Consider the following 6,453-nt stretch of genomic DNA (forward strand, 5'->3'; position numbering starts at 1 on the left):
TTTTTTTTTTTTTTTTTTTGGTACCAGGGGTTGAACTCAGGTCCTTGCACTTGCAAGGCAGGCCACCAAACCGCTGAGCTAAATCCCCGGCCCTATATTTCATCTTTTTAATTTTTAAATTGTATTTTAAATAGATACTATGTTCTTACTTGACAGTTATTTCTCTTATGATATGAGATATTATTTGATCTACTCTTTTAATGAAAAGGATGAGGGCTATATTCATACGATAGAATTCTTCCTAGTATCACCATAATTCCTAATTGTAAAAGATTGTATGTGGATGAATTTGTAAACTTCTAGGCTCCTCATAACACTCTGTTGTTTCCTTTAATGCTGTTATTTCAAATCTATAGACAGTATGATATATTATTTATGTGTGCCTTCTTTCATTCTACATGGAGAAAAGGTTCAGTCAAACTTCAAATATCACTGTGCAACAGGTCTTATTGTTCAAAACATAGGCTACCGATGTCTTTTCTCTTAAAGTTGTTATATACTTAGGCAGGAGAAATAGATGTCTCAGTTTCAGGGGGGAGAGAGGAGAGGAGAGGAGAGAGAGAAGAGGCAAAGAATGAATAAATGAATGGTACCATCCATATTCACTGAAGATGGATTTTCCTTACATATCCATAGATTGAAATGCGAATTTCCTCCAAAAATACTCTCCTGGACATACCCAGAAGTAATGCTTTACCAGTGATCTGGATAGCCCTTAATCCAGTTAAAAGGACACCTAACATTTAACCTTCCAAACCTCATGGAGAATAATTTAATCGTGGGTTAGAATTTTGAACTTTATCTGATGATAATGATACATAATTAAAAATTTTAAACTAAAGAATCATGACCAAATTAAAGTGTTAAAATAATTTACCTGATATGTGGATAATGTCTTGATTAGAAAAAGCAACACTGGGGCTGGGGATTTAGTTCTGTTGCACCATGCCTGTCTGGAAAGCACAAGGTTCTGTGTTCGATCTCTGGTACCAAAACAAAAAACAAAGGAACTCAAACAAACAAACAAACACCCCCCCAAAAAAATTTGAAAAGAGCAACAATGGAAACCATTGGAAGATTTAACAGTTTATTCTGTGGTTCAGAAAAATTAAAAATTATTAAGATTAATGTAGAAATTGAGAGCTACAAATTTAATGATAAATGTAATGACTCCTTTTAATTTGTAATTGACTCTTTTGAGTATGTGTTTTGGATTATTTTAATTTATAAGTTATAATCTATAACTTTATATGTTTTAATTTATAAATCTAAACAATAAATAAATATGCTGTAGTATTATGCTGTTGTTTTAGAATTTCACTGTGAGGAGAAAAAAAAAACAGAAAGAAAACAAGAACAGAACAATTTTTTACCCAAGATTTTGACTTATGCAGAATCTTATCTAAATATTTTGGGTTTTATTTTTAGTAAGAAGGAAAAAAAATAATTGTGAAGGCCTAATTTTACTGAGTTACATACAGCATAGACATGTAGTCCCTTTGATTTCAAAATATGTGTACTTGAAAATGTGAATTTCATTAACACTAGATAACTATATATATACATATATATGTGTATATATATGCGTGTGTGTGTATAAAAAGTTACTATCCAGGGATACATACTATTGCATAGAAGATGGTGTACCCCATTGTTTTCACTCATGAACTCCAGTTCAGTTTTCAACTCTTCCCTATTCTGTCTCAGATCATATCATACTCCTTTTGCTGATCTGACTTTGGTCTTAGCATATCCCTGTATGATATTAGAAAGAATGAAAGTAATGTCTGACATTTATTTCCTTGCGTTTTTCTCTCTACAAGGTCATGTTTTTACCACTACACTGATGTTTACTGTTCCTTTCAATGTTTCTTAACCTCACTAACTGTGTCCCTCTGAATTTGAATATATATAATTTTTGCCCTCTTGGGCATGGGGTGGTAGCAGTGGGTGTTACTAAGCCTAATGATGCTTTTGCTTTTATGACAGACCTGAAACTATACCTTTGTAAATAGTACCCCCCCCAAAAAAAAAACTTCCTCAAATTATCATATTTTGAATGGGCCATCTGACACAGGATATCCTCATAGCTAAGAGCTTCATGGAAAGAAGGAAAGGTGACTGGTCTTTTGAATGGAACCTGTCAGCATTGAGATTCTATTTTGTTTACCACCATGAAGGATCTGGGTTTTGTTTGATGATAAAAGCTACCCTATGGGTAGATTTAAGAAAAATATTTACAATGAGTCTCACACTCTTGAAGCTGTCATCAAATAGTAAATTAAAATACAAACTACATAGAGAATAAATCCCCTTTTCCCAAATTTTCCTTTGCTCATAAACTCTGCTATCCAAGCCAGGACTAGGTAAACACCTGGGACTAAAAGCCAGGATCATAATGTTGGGTAAGAGGCTATGCATGGTGAGAAAAGTTGCTCTCTTTTCAAACGAAATATGGTCCAGATTGTTTCTGTTGGTAAAGTAAGAAGAATCTCCTCTTTGATAGGGACCCACAGATATCAGTCCCTTTATCCCATTCTCATAATAGTTGGTTTTATTTCCTTATTTCTTTGAACTTGCGGCAGTGGGCGGCTCTTCCTATGTCCCTGTCTTACTGGATCCAAATTGGAGTTCATGCTGTTTTCTTTATTCCTAAAGTGCAGTTGAGACTAGGTTAGTCTGCCTATGCTCTAGACAATTGAAAAGAAATATAATCAAATATTAGCATGCAGCTTAGTAAATATGAGAAAACATTGACCTCATTTTTAGATTGGGGAAACTTGCAAAGTTGCAGGCATATTTCTTGACTAGTTATCACCATGTCTACATATGGGAAAGGCTTTATTTCCTATATATGTTGAAATGATTCTGAAGCATGTTTAGGAATTTCAAAATTTATACCCTGAAAAGATTGCCTTAGAAAGATTAAGGCATTTCTCATGTGTAGGGTAAGGACTTCTTCTGGACAGTGTACACACTCAAAAAAAATAGAAGCCTACTTCCAACTATGCACCAGGCTACTTCATTCACTGGTCTCTAACCCAACTTTTCTCAGACACACCATTACTGTCTTCTCAGCCTATCCCTTCTGTTATAAAAATGCTCTCTGTGGCTAGCTGTTCTACTTCACAATAATACTAAGTACCTAGCTCTTGAATCATCTAATTGAAAAAAAAAAAGTACCTCCCCAAGACACTCTAAGTGAACTTTGTTTCTCACTTGTTCTCAGAAAAGAACATGTTTCACCCTCTGGCCTCTGTTCATAAAGGTGCCTGGCTCACCCTTTTCTCCCCCATGAGATCCCATTCACAAAGGGTGGCTAGTATATGAGAAATGCAAAATGGGTTTTACCACTGAGAAAGGAAAAAGAGAAGAAGACATGGAGCTTACACTTTTGATATCTATAATGAAATCCTGCTGCACAGAAATTACAAAAATTGCCTGCCTTGGAGGTACAACACATCTCTTTATTAGATACTCTACTCTGTATGGTTCCTGCTATCAAACAGTACCCACCCCATAACTTAGCCATGTTTCTCTGTGACTCTTGATCTTTTAGAAAGCTCTTCACTCTTCACTGTCTTCTGTGACCCTACTGCATAGAGTTGAACAAACTATCCAACTTTGCAACCCACTTAATTCCGTGCAGTATTAAAATTCACGAATAGTTTTAGGATTTAACCATTAGATTGTTTTTGAAGATACAGTTAGTTGTTTCATCAACAGCAGCATATCCTTAAAAATTTGCTTTAGGTTAATTTAAGTTCAGTAATTTTATGTGCCATTAATGACACAAATTTTTCAATCATATTGCTGAATATTAAATATTAATTTATCTCCAGGGTCATTCACCTTTTATTTTACTGATTATAACTCTGATAAAACAAGCTAATTGCATAAAATTTTTCTTTAATCTGTTCCTTACCATTAGGCAGGTGGCTGGCTTTCATTTTTGTTGTTGTTGGTGAGAAGTCATAAGAGATGTCAAATATCCGGAGCATTGTTTTCTACTATGTGAGTTAAATAAACAATTAACTTTTCCAACCCAATCTATTAATAGCTTCTAGGTGTTCTAGTGGAAGCAAAATGCAAACAAAATATCCCTTCTAGAATTATAGTCAATTCTACCTCTGGCTTGAAGTTTTATCAGTTTCTGACTGAGTTCGTCTCTTTCTTACACCTTTCTAAAGGCATTAAGAAACACTCAATAGACTGCAACATGCAGTTTTCATCTCCAAGCCCCCAGGTTGCCTCTCTTAATGGCAAGTGATTTACTTTCTGAGTAATTGCATGTGGCAGTTTAAAAGAAATGGTCACAACATAACAAGAGCCATAGTTTTCAAATTTTCAGTATCCGTTTTCTGTCTCTAAGCCCATAGCACATATTTTAGTTTTCTTCAGTGACAAAATTGTGTTCTCACTGCTTATTTTGTTACTAGTTATTACGTAGGCTAAACTATGACACCATTGATAACCAGGATCCTAAAATGGGGTTCAAATAAATCAGCAGAGTTTTTCTTTCTCTCTCCAAAACCAGTGCAGGGTTTTTGGTTGGAGTCTGGTTGAGGCAGTCATCTCAGACTTGCCATGATTCATCTCTGTCCTCAACTTTGTGCTTGTAGTGGTTCACAAGGGCAAAATACTAAAATTAGCAGTTGAATTCTGGTTTGTGGAATTTCTAATCATATACCTGAAAATTTTAATAAGTATGATAGTTTAAAATAAATCTAACTAGAAATAAAAAAGTGGCAATAAAACTTATAAAAGTATATATATATATTTTTTTCTTAACATAAACATTTATGGATAAAAATCATGATATAGTGAAACAAATATATGGTGAACATTTCATTCACAGTGTAACATCATATTTGTAGGTTGATACTCAATATTAATTATGATCACTTAGAAGCTTGATAAAATAGCTCTCTTCCATGTCATTTTCACGGACAATGACAACTAGATATTTTTCTTTAGTCATCGTAATAATAGAGTAAATAATACATATAAAGTATTTGTAAATAGGGAAGGGAGGGAGGGGGTAAAGGGAGGGCAAGGATAAAGGGAAAAAATGAGAACCAAGACCTGTCATGTAAAGGTACAAGATCCCAATGATGAATGTAACTGTACTGTATGTCTAAGGTGTACCAATAATCTCAATGAGGAAAAAAAAAAAGATTTGTTGAACATGACAGATTTCACTAGGGAATGTTAAGCCCAGGAGTCTATGTAAAATGGCCAGTATGTTGTTCAAAGCATGGTGTAGTTGAAGGATATATAATAATAAAATAAATTTCTGCTTCTTATATGTTAAATAGGTTATAACATATGTGTAATGTGCTACATTTAACAAATAAATTAATTTTTCAAAATTGGAGGAGTTTAAACTTACCTTAAGGTTCTGAGACTTAATAAATCATATTTAATTAGTTAAACATTGAATAATAGGGACAATTTAACAATTAGACATGGAAAGATTGAGTGCTTACATTTAGAAAAAAACTTTGAGAAATTAATAAATGGTTGAAAGAATGTTTTGAAGGAAGTGCAAGGGAGCAAAAACTGAAGATTTAAAAAGATTGGAACACAAACCATGGGATATTAAAGGTAACATTTTTAGACATTTTGAAACTATTTCCATGATTGTGACACAATATAGGAAAAATATCTGCAGAAGTAGGGTGAAGAGCGAGTAATAGTGTCAAACATGGTAGGTAAAACTTCTTCAAAACAAATTTACAAAGTGTAAATAAAGTCAGGGTGAAAGTATGCAAGATTTTGAGCTCTGATAGAAGGTATGTGATAAACTGGTGAGGAGAAAGAAAAAGCATGCCTGAGGGTGGAGACAGAAGAGACATTTACTTGGCTTTGCAGTCCTAGTGGGCCATCTCTGCACAGATGTTCAGCCTTTAATTAAGGACTTGGCATACCGCTTTTTAGAAAGTGGTGGAATTAAGGGTGTAAGTAAGTGAAATAAAGTTATGAATGCAAATGACTTCTTCATAGCCAGAATGTAAAGCTATCATTGTTCAACAAATTAGTAATTTACGATGTGGCAGCAAAGGGGTAGAAGTAAAGATCAAGAGGTCAGCAAAGTAGATATGTTTACTGCCCTACTGGAACTTCCAGCATAGTTAGCTCAACAGAAGTGTGCAAACAAAAGTACAAAATTTCACAGATATAAACTGTGGTAAGTTTCATCAAATAAATTCCTAAGGTCTATATGAGCATTAAATATTGTCTGGGGTTGATCTGAACTCTTACGACAACTTTCTTGCAGAAGTAACTTGTAGAGTGAGAATTGTTGGATGAGGGATTAACCAGGCAAAGATTGGTTACCAACAAAACAAGAAAATTCATGCTTTTTCCTTATTTATGAATTCTCTAAACATTTGTTTGCTTAGTTATTTTTACCAGAGTGATATGTTCTGCAAAAAAAAAAAAAAAAAAAAA

At 33.9% G+C, this 6,453-nt stretch overlaps 1 long non-coding RNA gene across 1 annotated transcript in view; it reads left to right on the forward strand.

Moving 5' to 3' along the window:
* LOC117286838 overlaps positions 1 to 6,453 on the forward strand; it is a 133,440-nt gene that overhangs the window by 20,487 nt on the left and 106,500 nt on the right. The gene's annotated exons all lie outside the window — the stretch shown is intronic.

Source organism: Fukomys damarensis, unplaced genomic scaffold (genome assembly GCF_012274545.1).
Source record: "Fukomys damarensis isolate Sample0158 unplaced genomic scaffold, DMR_v1.0_HiC HiC_scaffold_19, whole genome shotgun sequence".
NCBI classification, from domain to species: domain Eukaryota; kingdom Metazoa; phylum Chordata; class Mammalia; order Rodentia; family Bathyergidae; genus Fukomys; species Fukomys damarensis.